This window comes from Melopsittacus undulatus, chromosome 3 (assembly GCF_012275295.1).
Source record: "Melopsittacus undulatus isolate bMelUnd1 chromosome 3, bMelUnd1.mat.Z, whole genome shotgun sequence".
Classification (NCBI taxonomy): Eukaryota; Metazoa; Chordata; class Aves; order Psittaciformes; family Psittaculidae; genus Melopsittacus; species Melopsittacus undulatus.
Window position 1 is genome coordinate 59376910 of NC_047529.1, and position 16742 is coordinate 59393651.

At 42.9% G+C, this 16742-nt stretch overlaps 1 protein-coding gene across 2 annotated transcripts in view; it reads left to right on the forward strand.

Annotated features, from left to right (window-relative positions):
• The window catches only part of SOBP (sine oculis binding protein homolog), a 120535-nt gene that overhangs the window by 83342 nt on the left and 20451 nt on the right, over positions 1-16742 (forward strand). The window lies entirely within an intron of this gene.

Genomic DNA, 16742 nt, shown 5'->3' on the forward strand with positions numbered 1-16742 from the left:
ACTAAGCACACAGCAAAAGCTAGCTCTTGGTGTATTTTTGATTTGTCATCTGATTTATTATCTTCAAGGAGCCCTTTTTACATAAGGCTTGCTCTTAGATCTACACATCACAAGAAAGCAGCAACTGACATGAACTGTTTTTTTCAAATGCAACTGGAAGCGTAGTTTTGAAGCATTCCTTCCATCTCAGATTAGGAACACAAGGGAGGCATGACTTTTGCTAGGTAGGTACATCTCTCCAAAAGCAAGCACTGCATACACCATTCATGTACATAACAGGTGTCAAAAGGCATTCAGTGAAAATCCAAATTATTCGAGAAAGAAAACCCAGCCTGCAACCAGTTTAAATGTGTTGGCTAAGTCAGCTAAGAAGATCTGCAGGCTTGGGCTTCCGTAGCTCGGAGCACATTGTCTGCTTACAGGTAATTACTGTTTTTTTCAATTTTCATTTATCTCCTAGCATTGCATTTTCCAATTCCAGTCAGTCAGCCTCACACTTCAGGGTGAGACGCACAGTGCTAGTGGAGCATCCTGCCTTGTGCTGCCTGGGCACATTTGTAACGTTCTCCCACTGTCCCAACCTGTAAAGAGCCCCTCTGAATACTGTACACTGCTCACCATGCAAGCAGCTCATTATCCCAGGCATTCAAGACTAATTTATGGGACATTTGGTTAATTTGCATAAGCCATCCAGTACACAGAACATGTCTCCACAATAAAGTAATACGCCAAAATCAGGATTTATGTGAAAAATGAATACGGGGGTGAAGGGGGAACAACATGACATTTTTAAGAAGCTGTCATTAGCACCGATCTCTACACGAACACCTGAATACCTCTGATAAAAAGTCATGGAATCCTGCCTCTCCACCTACTGTATGTGAAGCTCCCATATAATTTTCTGCTTTGAATCTTGCTCATCTTTTTATTAAGTAAGATGGAGTTTGATCCTTGAAACAGCCTTGAAATATGAATACTTGGCGCTGTTGGCTTTGTCTAAAAAGGAAACAAAATCCCCCAAAACTGAATCCAAATCGAGGGCTGCACATTCAGCTATCACTGCAAGGAGCCTCGCGCGTCCGCTGCTCTGATTATTACCTTGACACCAGAAACAGGAGGGCCTGTAATCCTTGAAACAGCTGACATCTGAAGAGCTGATTCTTCCTGTGCTTTGAGTTAGTCAGTCCTTGATCTCTGTGCGTGGCATGCAAGCCTGGTTTTCACTGAAACCTGACCTCATGGTCCCGTCTTCTGCAGCCCTGTTTGTCTTCTGCCACTCAGAAATGTGCAGCTTCTGTCCTCAGGACTCTGAATTAGAGCTGCACGGGTCAAAGGAGCAAACAAGAGAGTTATCATTATTGGATTCAACGCCTGCCCTTGATTTAGGTGTCCTTTCTGAGTTTTTTTTGTGGAGGTTTTTGTTTTGTTTTGTGGTTTGGTTTTTTTTTGTTTTTTAAATAACAATTACAAAATCAGAACATTGAAAGACATTTTTTTTTAAGTCCCCTGCAACATGACACTGGCTTTCTGTGATCTCTAATGCACAACTGTTTCATCTGCAGATACAGATGATTTTGCTTCCTTCCTTGCAAAGCCAGCTTAGGGTCTGAAAGCCAAGGTGGTTTGTTTCTTCTCTCCCTAATGTGTCTTCTGCCATTATGAGACCTCTGAAGAGCACATTAAGTCCATATTTACCTCTGAGCAATCTGATTAACTTCCAGAATAACTGTGCAGGTGTAACTGAGATCCAGTTTGAAAGCAGGTTTGCTCCACTTACTGTAATTGAAGGAACTGTTTGGCCAGCAGCATTTCTATTAGTTGCAATGTTGTGTGAAAAAGAAATAACTTAGTTGGACTTTCAGACTGAATTTGTAGGAATGCCAGCTAGAATTGCATAAGTGAATGCATATATATCTGCTTACTTGTAAACAGAGACTAACTTGAGCTGGAAATCACATGTACAATAAACGTGTAATCCTGATGCCATTGCCACAGATTCATTTCCCAGGGCAGAGCTATGGTTTCAAGAGCCCTTTTCAGTGCCTTATTGTTTTGAAGGTTTGAACAGTGTTAGTTGTTTGCCTTGATGCATCATGTGTAGTTCCAGTTAGGTGAAACCTACTGGGTATTTAAGGGCTTGTTCAGCTTGAACCGGAAGCAAGTAGAGGGAAAAAACATGTTGTAGGAAGAAAAGTACTCTAAATAGTGGGGTTTTGTTTTGCTGTTCTAGATTCTGTAGCTCTCTTATATCTGTTATTCTAGGTTTTGAGATTAGTATTTTCAATTGCAGGAATCTGTGGGTTTTTTTTAATCAAACTGAACTGCAGGTTACATGGAGCTGACATCATTAGCTTGAAAAGAATGAGTATGTTCAATAGGAACAATACATGCAGTTTTTTGGTTTGCTGTCTTCCAGCTTGAATCACTTCTTACTGTTCTAAGATGTTAGAAGCACATTTTTTTCCTCTGGGGATTTACACTTTCTCTTAGTGTTTTGATTACTTGTGAATAATTTGATAGAAAACCCCTTACACATGTGCCTGTGATGTACAGCATCTAGCTTGGATTTGGTTTTTGACTGATCTCTAATAGCTGAAGTTACTGCATACAACAAAAAACATTTGCAATGCTGTCAGACAGGAAAAATCTCTCTTCTGCAACTTGACTCAAATTTGTTACATGTATAGTTCCATGAAGTTCAATAGAATGTAAATACAGATTAATTATTTAAAAAGTAATAGGAAGGAATGAGCTTCCAAACATGTAGTGATTAATTATTTAAACCCTGTAATGGAATTTCAACCCTCGTGCATACCTCAGATCTCTCTTTGTGCTTGGACAAGTGCCTGGGGTTAACTGGCATGTTCCCACCTCCATGTCATCTCCCCTTCGATATCACAGGGTAATAAATGTGCCTGGTAGATGTGAAGAACAGTCAATATCAGTCAAAATCAGACCTCACTTGGAGTATTGTGTGCAGTTCTGGTGTCCTCAACATAAAAAGGACATGGAACTGTTAGAACAAGTCCAGAGGAGGGCCATGAGGATGATTAGGGGACTGGAGCACCTCCCATATGAAGACAGGCTGAGAAAGTTGGGACTGTTCAGCCTGGAGAAGAGAAGGCTGCATGGAGACCTCATAGCAGCCTTCCAGTATCTGAAGGGGGCCTACAGGGATGCTGGTGAGGGACTCTTCATTAGGGACTGTAGTGAGAGGCCAAGGGGTAATGGGTTCAAACTTAAACAGCAGAGGTTTAGACTGGATATAAGGAAGAAATTCTTTACCGTAAGGGTGGTGAGGTACTGGAATGGGTTGCCCAGGGAGGCTGTGAATGCTCCATCCCTGGCAGTGTTCAAGGCCAGGTTGGATGAAGCCTTGGGTGACATGGTTTAGTGTGAGGTGTCCCTGCCCATGGCAGGGGGATTGGAACTAGATGATCTTAAGGTCCTTTCCAACCCTAACTATTCTATGATTCTAATATTCTCAATCATACCTACTAGTAAATATGCTATACTTAACTCTGTCTTCCTTTCCCCCATTATTATGTTGCATCCTGCAATAAGTCATTCCATATGACATGTCATGTAGCAAGATGTGTACGAGTGCACAAGTGTGCACACATCTGTACCTAGCCACACAGAACCAAATCCTCAAGTCAGGGATTGGCCAAAGCCCTTTGGGATTCCTGATTTCACAGTGGAAAGAGCCCCATAGCAATGTTGCACTTCAGTTAGTTGATGGTGGTGGTTCAAGGCACCCACTGTATGTGACTGATTGCATTGAATGTTTTACATACATGTAGGACAACCTGATTCCCATTTCAAACACCTCATGCTCGAAGTGGGCTAGTCAGATGAAGCGAAGTCTTCTACCCATTTTAAAAGGTGGATCAAAGATACAGACTGAAAATAGAGAACACAGAAGCCTTCCAGCTTTAGAAACCTGCTGGAGCTCACTGATGCTTCGTACTTTCTGCAGTGGACAGAGAGAGTTCTGATGGGACCAGTTAGGTTCCACCTTCCTGAAATGCATAATTCTGTCCACAGACCTGAGCTGGGCAATCAAATTAAATACCTAAAACTGAGTTGTCTGGATTGTTTCACTGCCTACCCTGCCCCTTGTCCAAAGTTGCTCATGAATTTTCTGTTTGTGGGGAATGATTAATTCCAATCTGTAAAGTTCCATCTCAGCATCCTAGTTACATAACCTTCCTTCTTTTACTGCTGTGCATACTCGATGAAGAGCTCTTGACCTGGGGAGGGTGTTCAAATAATTCTAAAGAAAAGCCCTTAAAAATAAAAGCAAACACTTTAGTTACACGGAACAAATACGCAGTTAGAAGTCTTTGTATATCGTGTCTACTGGTCTTCATTTACCAGCCAGATCTCAGTTTGATGAGGAATATTTCCAGCGGTGCTCTACCCTGTGAAATTGTCAGAAGTTTTGTGGAAAGACCTAGAGAAGGAAAAGGGCTGGAGAAAGAAAGACAGAGTTAGCCCTCTTTGGGGAGGAGTCTAATGAGCATGGCACTCTTCAGACCCTTGCTTGCAATATACTTGCAGGGTGAGGGTTTAAATACATTTTCTCTTGTCCTGGTGTGTGGCTTCCACATAGCTGCTTTGTTGTGCCTGTCATGCAATGAGAAGATCAGCTGCATGATCTTGTAAGCATGAAAGGGTTTGCCATAATAAAACGTAATAAAATCTATGCTGTCGCAGTGTGTATCATATGTACAGGCAAGAAATGAGTGCCATCTACAGTAGCACAATGCGTTACTAAAGGATCCTCTGTAATTGTGTTCTTTACTGAATAGTGTGTTTGACACCTTCTACTGTAATGTACCCTGCTTGGTGAGAAATTAATACTTTGTGCCAAATTCAACTCTCAGTTACATGTTTTAGATTGAAAAAAACAACACTGGCTTCAGTGGAGTTATCCCAGATTGATCCCAGAGTTACTAAAAATAGATCTGATTTATGTAAATAGCTGGGTGTCAGGTATGCTTCAGTGCTAAAGACTTTCTAAACAGGGATAAGTAAGACCTTTTCATTTGCATAGGACAGACCTAGTAGGATGTTTTTCCCCCACATCTGTACCCTACTTAGAAAGAGGTAGATGTAAATCACCAAGGAATAAGATGCATTTTCTATTCCTTGAGAACTAGAAACAGTTTTGGGTCTGACAAAAGCATCATAGCAGTCAGCAGGGTATGTGAAAGGCTGGTCCTCCTTCCCGCATTGGTCACAAGTGAAGCTGGTTGCTCCGCACCACCCTCACAGCTGGCGAGTCCCGTCAGAGGAAGCTCAGCTTCATGGCAGGAATGTTCTTAGTAAAAACAAGAGGGGCATTAGCAGAAGAAGACAAGGAAGTTTTCACACACATTAGTTCACCATATGTTTGGCTCTAGGCTGCAGTTTCAGACCTTTATAACTCCTCATTTATTATTTTTAAGGCTAAAGTTCTGGAAAACAGTGGTTTAAGATAGCTAGAGTCCATAATAGCCATGGTAAGTCCTACCTACCAGACACACAGTGCATTTTTTTTTCTTTTTTCTTTTTTCTTGTTTCTCTTTTCCTTTCCTCTTTTCTCCTTTCCTCTCTTCTTCTCTTCCCTCTTCCCTCACTATTTGGAGGGTGTGCAGACTATTGCAGTCCCTGTCTCTTCATTTACCTGGCCCTTATTTCAGTCTTACCTGCTCCATATGGGAGTGCCCAACAGTGAACCTAACAGATGCTCAGAATAAGCCTCTCTCCACTGGTGATTTTGTGCTAATCGAAGCGGGAAGGGGAGCTGGGTCTGTACCAACAGGCTCTGGGTTTCATCCAGGACCAGTGCCTTGCAGCAAGAGAAAGCAGAGGACGCAGAATGCTTCCTCTATGTGCAGCAGAGCAATTTCCCCTGCTTGGCTTCATCTTCTCCAGCCCCCAACTCCAGAGGAAATGGGAAAATGAATTCCACTCTCTATGCCCAATCTGCAAGCGATGTGACACGTCTCAGTCCTGGGCTGAAACTGATGTGACACACTTTTCCTTGATCCAGGCAGATTTTGGATCTGGCCCAGAGTTGTTCTAATCAAATGTGGTTTCCAGAGAGAGGGCTGCTCTTTAAACTGAATGTATTCTGGGATGCGGGGTGGTGCGTACCATTACCAGCAGCGAAACCAGCAATTCTCAAAGTGTGAATCACACGCATTCAAATCTGGAACAGCTTTGACTCCCTTCAAAGCTCTACAGACTAAAACTCAGCAAAGTTCCTCTTGGAAAGTTTTGATTTTTTTTAATCCATTTTTACTAACGGTCAAGTCAATCTTTCCCTAACATAATTTTTCCAAGTAAGCAGCTGATGCAGTCTCTCAAGGATTTTATATGTTTTGGAAAGGTGGGAAATTGTGTGTGGGGAGTCTGCCTCAGGTAGACACTGAGACCTACTGCTGCAGCCCACACTATGGCCATGTATATGTTAGAGCACATAGTGTAATGGTTTCTTGCCTGTAAATGTTATTGCATGATAAAGATTAACGTGTAATAGTAAATGCTGAAGATCCCTGACCTGAGGGAGGTGAAAAAAAAAGTGTGTGTATATCCCAAAGCACCCAAACACTTCTATTCTGTAAGCCTCTTGCTTGTACAAGCATAAATCAGAAGAAACAACACAAATCTGTGAGAGTTATGCCACTGTAAAATGGCAGAGGTGAGAGAGAAATTGGACTTAGAGCCCTTCATTACAGGTAAATAAAGATTTCTCAAGGTTTCAGATTGCATTCCTACTTGCTATTCTACAGACTAATGATATTTCAAATCTGGATTACCGTAATATTCTCTACACCCATTAATATTACGTTTAAGTCTGAGTGATTTAATGGCTGTTCAGTGATGGATTTGATCCAGAGGAAGTGGTGTTGGCCTCTAGCAATGCCGTTGTCTAAAAGCATCATGTGTTAGCAAAAAACATTAACCTGCCCCTCAGACCTCCTCATTATTACACTTACACTCTTGTCAACCAACCTATAAGTCTGGAATAATAATAGAGGGGGCTTTATTCTTATTTTTATGTCTTGAATATTAAAAAGAAAATATATTGGAGAAAAAATACATATAAGATATTACTAGATATAAATTCTAGACAGATGAGCCACATGGGTTATTTTCCATCTCACAATGTTACTTCGCTATATGACGAGAATAAAGTTTTATTCAGAAAAGAAGGGAGAACATGTTTATTCAGATACTGAATAAAAAAGGTGAATTAATTAGAGAATATAAATCTTCATCAGGTTTCTGAAGTCATCTGCAGACTTGCTATCAGCTTTCTCATTTGGAGAGAGTTTGGTCACTCAGTAAGTGAGATACTACTTAAGGCTAGTGAAATGCCCCTTTCGCCTTTTAGCTTAAAGTTTCCTGTGCTTAGCAGCATCCATAATTCTCAAAAGAATTTGATAGAAACACTTAGTGTTAACTGCTCTCAATTTTCCTTTCTTTTCCTTATCGCTGTGGGTGGATGCAGGGTTGTGATGCAGGGCCTGGTGCGGTCTTTCTTCAGTGCACTGGTTGACAACTACTCCACAGAAGAAATCTTCTCTGGCTGGTGTTTGGACCTGTTCTAGCAAGGAGCAGGATCTCCCTAGCCCCTGTATAGGAGTAAGGAGCTCATGGCATGGCAGCAGTGATGGTCCTGGTGTCTGTCCCCTAAAGAGGGGCCAGCACTGGTTCTTACCTTGGGAACTGGTGGGACCCCATAACTTGAGCACCCTGGGAATGGAGAAGCTGCTCTTCTGCCTCCTGTAGCTGAGCATATGGAAATGTAAACTGTGCAGAAGGCTCTCCAACAACATGGAGGGTAAATGTCCCACTAAAGAAAGAAGTGTGTTTCCACTCTCTGAGGAAGAGGAAGGGGGGGTATTTCCTAGTACAACCTTCCCTTGGTGCCCCAAAGAAACAGCAGGCCCTGGACACTGAGGGAGTATTTCGAAGCCCCAGAAATGTTTTTTCAGCTTCTAGCATTGATGCCTTTCTTTTGCCTTCCTGAATATTCAAAGCTGACAGTTCTGATCCTGTTCTTAAGGTGTTTACGACGCTTTTCACTGCCAGTACTTTGCACAACTGTAGTGGAAGTAGTTTGAGGAGGTATATTTGCATCAACTTTAGGAAGAAGCACTAACAGCTTAAGTAAGGATCACAGAATCATAGAATCACAGAATCATAGAGTGGTTTGGGTTGGAAGGGACCTTAAAGCTCATCTCGTTGCAACCCCTTGCCATGGGCAGGGGCACCTTCCACTAGACCAGGTTGCTCCAAGCCCCATCCAAGCTGGCCTTGAACACTGCCAGGGATGGGGCAGCCACAGCTTCTCTGGGCAACCTGTGCCAGTGCCTCACCACCCTCACATCAAAGAATTTCTTCCTGCTATCTCATCTAAATCACTCAGTTTCAGCCATTCTCCCTTGCCCTGTCGCTACTTGCTCTTGTAAAAATGCCCTCTCCAGCTTTCTTTCAGGCCCTCTTTAGGAAGGTTGCTGTAAGGTCTCCCCTGATCCTTCTCTTCTCCAGGCTGAACAAGTTTGAGATTGCACATGTTGGGAAGACATGGGCTGGAAATCAGTTGTCAGACATCAAGGTGACCAGTGCCCACATAACCCAAATTAAGCTGCTGGCCTGACCAGCAAATATGTCTGTGCCACTGATCTGCCAAGCTGGCTTCTCTCACTGCCACCCACGAACTGAGAACTATGAGGAACATGGTGGAGACACTCAGACTCCACAGATCCTAGCCCTCAAATTAGGCTCACCAAGAAGGAGGCTACAGAAACACTTAAATGGTTTCCTGTCAGATCAGGTTAAGTCTGGAAGAGGAAATGCCTCTTGTGTGGGCACGACCTATGCAGATGTTGGGCTGCTGCTTGCAGACCTGTGGCAGCCGTCTCATGAGCTTGAGGCTTGATGCAAGCTTGAGAGGTGAGCTTGGAACTCAATGCCTGGAGACAGGGTTTGCTCTGCCCCACAGTCTCTTTGCGTGCTCAAAGGCCAATGGACTCACGGTGGGATGAGGTTTCTCAGGGCCTACATACCTCTGAAATGTGAGTCTTGGCAAGACAACCTGTCTGACCTGCTGAGGGCATTTAACCCCCCACCTCTCTCCCCTGCTCTTGCCTTCCTTTTATCTTATGCATAAATTCAGTTGTATTTAGGACTTCTGTCACTGCTGGAGTGGTGGCTTTAGCCAGTACTGAAGCAGCAGTGCCCATGTGCCCTGTAATCAGCTCTTGTATGGCACAAGTGTAAAAACCCCACATCAAGGATTTCATGGTTTAAATGCTGTTATTGTCCCATTCAGTGTTATTCCAAACAGGAAGGTTTCTGGGGATAAGAACTTCCCTCTTGGCAAGCCGCACCTCACACTACATTCATTTTCCCTGAAGTTTTGCCCACCATATTGTGGGCCTCACCAATGGTTTCAGATCCAAAGTTCCTCCTGTGGTTTCAAAGCCTCAGACTGAAGTTGAAAATATGGAGCTCAGCTGTTTATATACAAAATCAAATATGTAGCCACTCTGATGAAACAAGACCCAACCTGGATTTCCACCGAGCATTAGCATAACTGACATTCGTTGCTTTTGGCTGGGAGCATTGAAAAGCCCCCCAGCACAAAGGAACACAAGGCCTTTGAAAAAAACTGCGTTCTAAATATCACAGATGACAACTGCAATGATTCAAAAAATGAAATCAATGTATCATTAGCCATTAATTACCAAATAACTGTATTTTCTCCTTATGCTTCACGTAGCTTAGACTTTCACGTAATTAGGATGAAAAATGGAGACAGAGTGGGTCTTGCATTTAAATGACGTGAAGTCAGTGTTCACTCCAGAAAACTATGGTAGAGATCTTTGGGAGGACAAGAAGCTTAGGACGGTTACAGCAGGGAAAGGAAAAGCATGTAAGTAGGCAAGCTTTGATCTCTATTAAACAGAGAGAAACTTGTCACAGGACAGTTTTAAGTTGTAGGCAACTGCAGTGTTCTGTTTTGTCAACTGTTTTTGCACAAAGCTCCAAACATTGTAAAAATCTGTTTTCCTTCACACCTAGCATCGCTACAAGCTATATTGTAACCGCATTCACAGTGTGTTAGAGCCTGCCTCGGGGTTCCTTCGCAGCAGGTTTCAGCTGGAATGATTGGGGTTTTTTCATTTATTTTTTTGTAATAATCATTCAAATGGAACAATCATTATAAAAAATTATCACAAGCCATCTTGGACAGAAAAACCCTGCTACAATAAACATGCTGAATATCTTGAAGTAAGCGCATCAAAAATGGTGATGGGGGCTGGATAACTGCTTAGAGCCACACTTTGGGATATGCTTTGACCAGTATTATTTGTCACTGGGCAGCAAAAGAGCATCAATTCCCAGCTGAGGTGGGGAACTTGGTCATAGTTGTCTTGCAAGTAGATGCTGTAAACTGCCTTCCCCTTTTGGGGGCAGTCTGCATCCTTTGACAGGGACTCCTGGACCAAAGCTTCCTGCCCGTGGGCTAGCATGCAGCAGCAGTGATGCTGCTGGCACAGACCCCTGCATACCCTGCTCAGCCACTGGCTATGCTCCAGGCTACCCAGACCCTCTTGGGAGGAAGCAGGTCCAGGGTGGGTGTTTTGGAGGAGGATTGGGTAGGGAAATGTGTGACACCTTGGTGAGCAGCAGCAGGTTGTGCAGCTTCTGTCAAGGCTGCAGCCACTCCATCGCTTGGCACAGGGTGCTGGCAGCTGAATACCTTTTGTGATAACTCAGTTATCTGAGAAGCAAGCACAACAGCATTAGGATAAGCAAAAAAAGCCTTTAAATTATGAATTTCAGTTCCATTATGCTACTTACCACTAGCCTCTCAAAGGAGTTTGTCATTTGCCATTGTCTCTGGGTGGAACATAGTGCCCTCCTTTCCCTCACTCTGACCCAGCATATCTGAGCTGAGCATGACCATATCCTTCTGCAGTTTTCACCTGCTCACCTTTCCCATCGGCACAGCAGGGTGCCTACCTTGAACTTCTTCATACTCCTCCTTTTTCTGAGTCAGGAAATGCTAAAAGGGAACTCCAGTGCCTCGGAACAATCTTAATGTCAAACAAATCACAGTGTGTTTGTGAGCTAACAGCTGAGCAGTTTCTCTGTGTTTGGCCATGCAGCAGACTGCAGAGATGGCGCCATGTGCGGGATTTAGAGGATTTGTTTCAAAATTACCATTACCTTTTAGGTGGTCTGCTCTGAAGAGGAGCTTTGGTGGTGGATAAATAGAGGAAAGAAGAGAGGGAACAAGTAGCAATGTTGCCCAACAAGCTGGGGATGCTGGCGTGACATCTGAAAGAGGTTTCACACTCCTTTTTACCTGTAAAGATAGTTAGGCACATTGAGACACTTCAGGACATGCAGACCTAGGTTTCTTTCTTTATGATAGACCGAATTTTCCCCTGGTGTCCTACTGGCAGCGCTTCACAGCCTTACAAGGGGCCCTGCTTGGCAAGGAGCCATGGTGTCCATGCCACAGCAGCTGCTGGGTGATCTGCAAAGCGTCTGACTGGGCTGAGCAAGAGCACTAGTTGTGACTCATTTGGCTGTTTATTACAAACCCCTGTATGTGTGTTTCAAGCCACTTCCTATTTCTAGGTTGCTGCTACATCCAGTGTTGTCAGGCTTCAGAAAACTTGAGCCCTTGCTGAAAAACATATGTCTGGTGTGTCAGGTTCTCTCTTGGCTGCAAGGCAGGACTGTGTGCAGGGGAAGGAGGGTTGTCTCCTTGCCTTGTAGCTTTTGGGATTGGGTGGGAACCTCTGCCTCCATGCCTTGCACATCCTGGGTGGGAGGCAGGGTTGGAAACTGCAGGGAAGGTTCTGGGACCCAGCTTGGGCTAAAAAGAAAGACAACCAGGGCCAGAATGGGATATGCGAAATGTGCAGTGGTGTCTGTGAAGCCAGAACATATGCCTGAGCATATATGAAGAGACAGCAGTCGGATACCAGAGTGGAAAAAGGGAGCAAATTGAATACATGGATTTTATGCCATGAGGCAAGGGTTTGGTGATCTTCAGTCCCATGTTTCGGCATCTTTGATAAAAACATGGTCCTCAGGAAGTGATGCAGCCCTCTGTTGTGCAACATGTCCCACGACAGCATTTTCCTGAGCAAGGAGAGGAGCTTAGTTAGTCACCCTCTGGTTCTGGAGAAGATGAAAATGGACTACCTTTGCTCTTGTTATCCCTTTCTATCTTCTCATTAAGTTTTTCCAGGGAGCTGATACCAGTCCAAAGCACTGTGTGTAAGGCATATGCTCTCTTTCATCACAGCGGTGGTGTCCGCATGGCACTCATTCCTGGTTTCTCTCAGGCAGATGTAAATACCTTTGCAGACAGACTTTAGCAAATGTATTGCTTAATGAACTAGTGTAGATTATTATTCAGAGGTTAAGGGTGGGCTGCGGTAATGGGTGAACTTTGCCTGCATTTGACAGCTGATTGAGTAAAGTGTTAATTACCTTGTGCCTGAAGCCCAAATATGTCCCTTTTAAGCACAGCAGGATGCCCTGTTGTGCCCACAGGGCAACCTCATGGCCACGTCTGTCCTCTGCTTTGGATGTTTCTATCAAAATAAAGATATGGATGCCAACAGGAATGGCTTTTCCCCCATTTTGTGCTAGAGAAATCCAAGTATTACAGGATCCCTTGGTCTGGCTTCCCTGGTGTTCCTGTATTGGGTGCGAGTTGTGTTTCTGCTGATGCAGTGTCTCCTGAGTTGTCTCCTGGTGTAGATTGCTACATGTTTCACAGGAAAGCGGATAAATGATATCAAGTCATTGAGCTTATAAGTAGCACACTGGCAAGCCGCCACTAAAATATAAATACATTAAATGTACTGAAGGAAATGTTCACTCTGTTGTTTAGCGTTGGACATGCCCCAGTTAGGTAAATTTAATCTTCTTGAGGGTTGTTGCATTACAGCTGAATGAGATAGGCAGTTATCTTATTACTGATCTTTCTCTCATTCAGGGTTAGTATTCTGGCATTTGTGGTGTGAAGTGCGCTTGCCCAAGAGCAGTCCTAGGAGTATTTTCCAAGGGAGATGAAGGAGTGTAGGGGAACTGTTAGCACTTTGCAAGGTCTGACTCTTGATCTTGGAAATGTTCACACTTCGGTGCTGCAGGTCCCACCTCCTTTTGGGTATAAATGTACTAAATGGTTGCTTCGCCCGTTTGCCAGGAAATGTCTGAAACTCAGCCTCATGACATTTTCTTCTCATGTATTTCTGCCAGTTCCTTCCAAATTCCCTGGCTGTGCCTCTGTTCCTGCTGAGGTCAAGGGCAAGGCTCCCAGTGATTCCAGGGTGAGTGAGGAGTTAAGTATCAGGTCCAAAGCCAGTTGATTGCATTAAAGAGGAAGCTCTTTTTTTTTTCCAGGGGTGCTGGGTCAGGCTCTCCATATGTGATCCCACAGCATTAACTCTCTTGACAAATCCTGCTGAAACCCAGGGAGCTACTCCCATGTGTAAGCACAACCACATCCAATGTGTGGTGTTAACAAAGACCCTGCAACAATTTAGCTTTTCTCTTGGTCATATGGTGAAGGAAAGGCAAGAAAGGTGAATATGGCAGGAAAAGGGAAGCAGAAGGAGTAAATGAACAGAGAGATTTTGATCTGGTTGTAAAGAACAATGATGTTCTGTATGGAATGCAAGTACTGAAAGAAAAAAAAAGACATTGGATGTGTTTTCAGATAAGAAAATGTTATTTTATTGAACAGAAAGATATATATGTTTCACCTATCACATCTGAACTAATCAGTGCAGGCTTTTAGAAGAAGTCTGTAATTACTCTGAGCACGTCATTAGTTAGATGTAAAATGAATGATATTACTCCATTTTATTACCTCTAGTGATATAGCCATTTGTATCATAAATTCATTGACCTCATCTTAAATGATCAATCCTCTAAGACAGACTTGATTCATTAATTCTTAAGTGACATTTTTTCTCCTCTAGTAATTTCCTCCTCATTGTAGGGACTGTTTGTCTGCTTTTTAGTATGGTCTTATAAGATGTCATATCACCTGCGTACAGCATGCACATTTTATACTCGTATCTTAAATAAATAACATAGATTGATTGGATGGAAGGATAGATGGATTGATGGATAGATAGGTAGACAGATAGATAGATAGATAGATATGGATAGATAGATATTAATGAAATGGTGCATGTCATAGGTAGACATTTCTCACTGACATTAACTTCAGCGCTCGAGGTGTTGCATAAAATCAATGAGATAATTATTAGATACTTGGTTCATCCAGGATGTTCAGAGGAATAGAATTGCTGCCTTTAATTTCTGTGGCTTTAATTAATTTTATCTAGTGATAAAATACACAGAATGGTCTGTGATCAATATGTGAGGCAAGCAGGCTTCAGAGTTTCTTGTACCTCAGTGAATTATTGAAAACAGGAGAAATCAGTAGAGAATTTCTAAGCAGGATTTCTAAATATTTTACTGAGGAAGAGAAAATATTTGTTTAGCTAGGGGTGACAAAGAAGTCCACTTGAGAAAAACAAATCAAGACAGCAATAAACCGCTAAAGTATTCCAGTGAATTTTTCAAATGATAACTAATAAAACTAAATTATTAGAAAAGATGCCAAAAGTTTTTCAGGGGCTGTATTTTTCTTCCAGTCTGTTAAATTAAAGTCACTGAGGGGGCTCTTCCTAGAAAGATAAGAAGGCTGGGTTTACTCTGTCATATTTCTCTGCTGCTTCTGTGGCAGCAGACTTACAAGTTGGTTTTATTCCTTTGCCCCAAAGGAAGGACAGGTCTTAGCTGCACCATCTCAGGGCTCAATCAGGGAAGCAGCTGCATCTGAAATCTTTCCCCATCTCCTACAGCAGCTGCCTCTGGGGCTTGTCTCCTCCTCATCTTTTCTTTGCAAGCAGACACTGTTTTTGTGGGTAATCATAGAACTGATTAGGCTGGAAAAGACCTTTAAGATGGGTGGGCTTCATCCTGCCCCAGGAGATGGCTGTGAGCTCCTGCTACCTCCTTGTGCATCTCTTGGGGTACATGTGGAGACCCCCTGACTATTTGCACAGCCTTTGGGGCAAGAGCATATGCTGCAGGTGGTAGAAGGAGCATGGTGGTGTACATTTTGATGCCATACATGCAAATTAGATAGCATTTTGTGGCTACTGCAGTGAGCTATTGATCAAAAATTACTTTAAGGTAAATTCAGCAGCTTTACTGAGTTAAATAGTACCATACTAATTTGTGGTGTAGATGCACAAATTCCCCTTTTGTCTGCTTGAAAAAGAGTGGAAGCCAAAAAAATTCAGGAAGTCAAGATGTTTCCATCTGTGCTGACTTGCCAGGTGGCTGGCAAAACCCATACCTTTGCCAAATACCCAGGATGGTTCAGTGCCCACTGCTACGTGTTTGCACTATCTGCAGTGAGGGTTTACCCAGCTCCAGTGCCGTCTGTGATGGCTGCTGAGCAGGGCCACTGCAGGGAGCAGGGGGAGAGCCGATGCCTGGTGAAAGCTGGGAGCCCTTGGAAGAAGGGGTGCCCCTGCTTTGCCTTGCCCCATCTGCCCCATGCCCAGGGAGGGTGAATGAGCTGTGGCAAAGGAAGCATTTATCTTGACCCTTCTGTGCATCTGACAGCCTTTTTGTCCATGTTTTTTAGGGCACTATATTGCCAATGTGCGTTCGGTGCAGGGCTGGACTTGTTTGTAACACACTGAGAAATTTTCTTCTTTGCACAGGGCATCATGCTGGAAATACGCCTGTCCTAATGCCACATGCGCTGAGCAGCACCGCCACCCCCTCTGCTTTATCTCACGTGGCACTGTGTCTCTGTACCCAAGCTAAAAATCCAGACCCTCCATTCCGAAACTTCTGGGGTGACTTAATAGCTGCTGCTTCTCAAGTGATGACTTAGCTTGATTTAAATCTACCCTTGTGGTAGAGAGAGACAGTGTGTATGAGAGTGCATGAATGAGGAGGGAAGGCAGGAGAGAGAACCCGTCTGGATAACCACAATGTTGCAGACTTAGAATAAATGGGCTAATAGCCACAGCATATAGTGTGTGTATGTGTGTGTGTATATATATATTAAATATATATTACTGAAAACTCGGAAATGTCACCACTGTTTATATTAAAGGAAAGCTGAGAGTTAAATGAGATGGGTAATCAGATGCCTGACATATGTTGTTTTGAATTGTTTATATGGCCAATAGTTATTAAAATTAATTATCCTTTTAATGCAGTCTTTTCACAATCATATTCTTCTTCTTTTCCTACAAAAGATAGAGTAATTTCAAAACAAGCCTATATGGGCTATTTGGAAAAGGCAGAATAAACATTACCAGGATGTATCCTGACGTGGTCATAGGCTCAACATGCTAATAGAAAGCACCAAAAATCTCTTTCAGTAGAGTATTTTGAGAACTAATGTAAATGACAAAAATGGGGTTTTTGTGTGTGTAAAATTCTGTCAAAGAAGTAAGGCACTGAAAAATCTGACATCTGTTTATCTGTTTATAGCTATGGCAAGATTACTCATATTAATTCTTGTTTAAAATGCCATATGAAGGAAAGGCATTTGTGCAAACAAGAGTCATATTTGAATTGTAGATCATGTCTTCACCATCTGTGAGAGCTGTTGGTGTTGCAAAATTAATGTGTTAATGAAATCACAATAATTTCTCTGAAGTAATGGA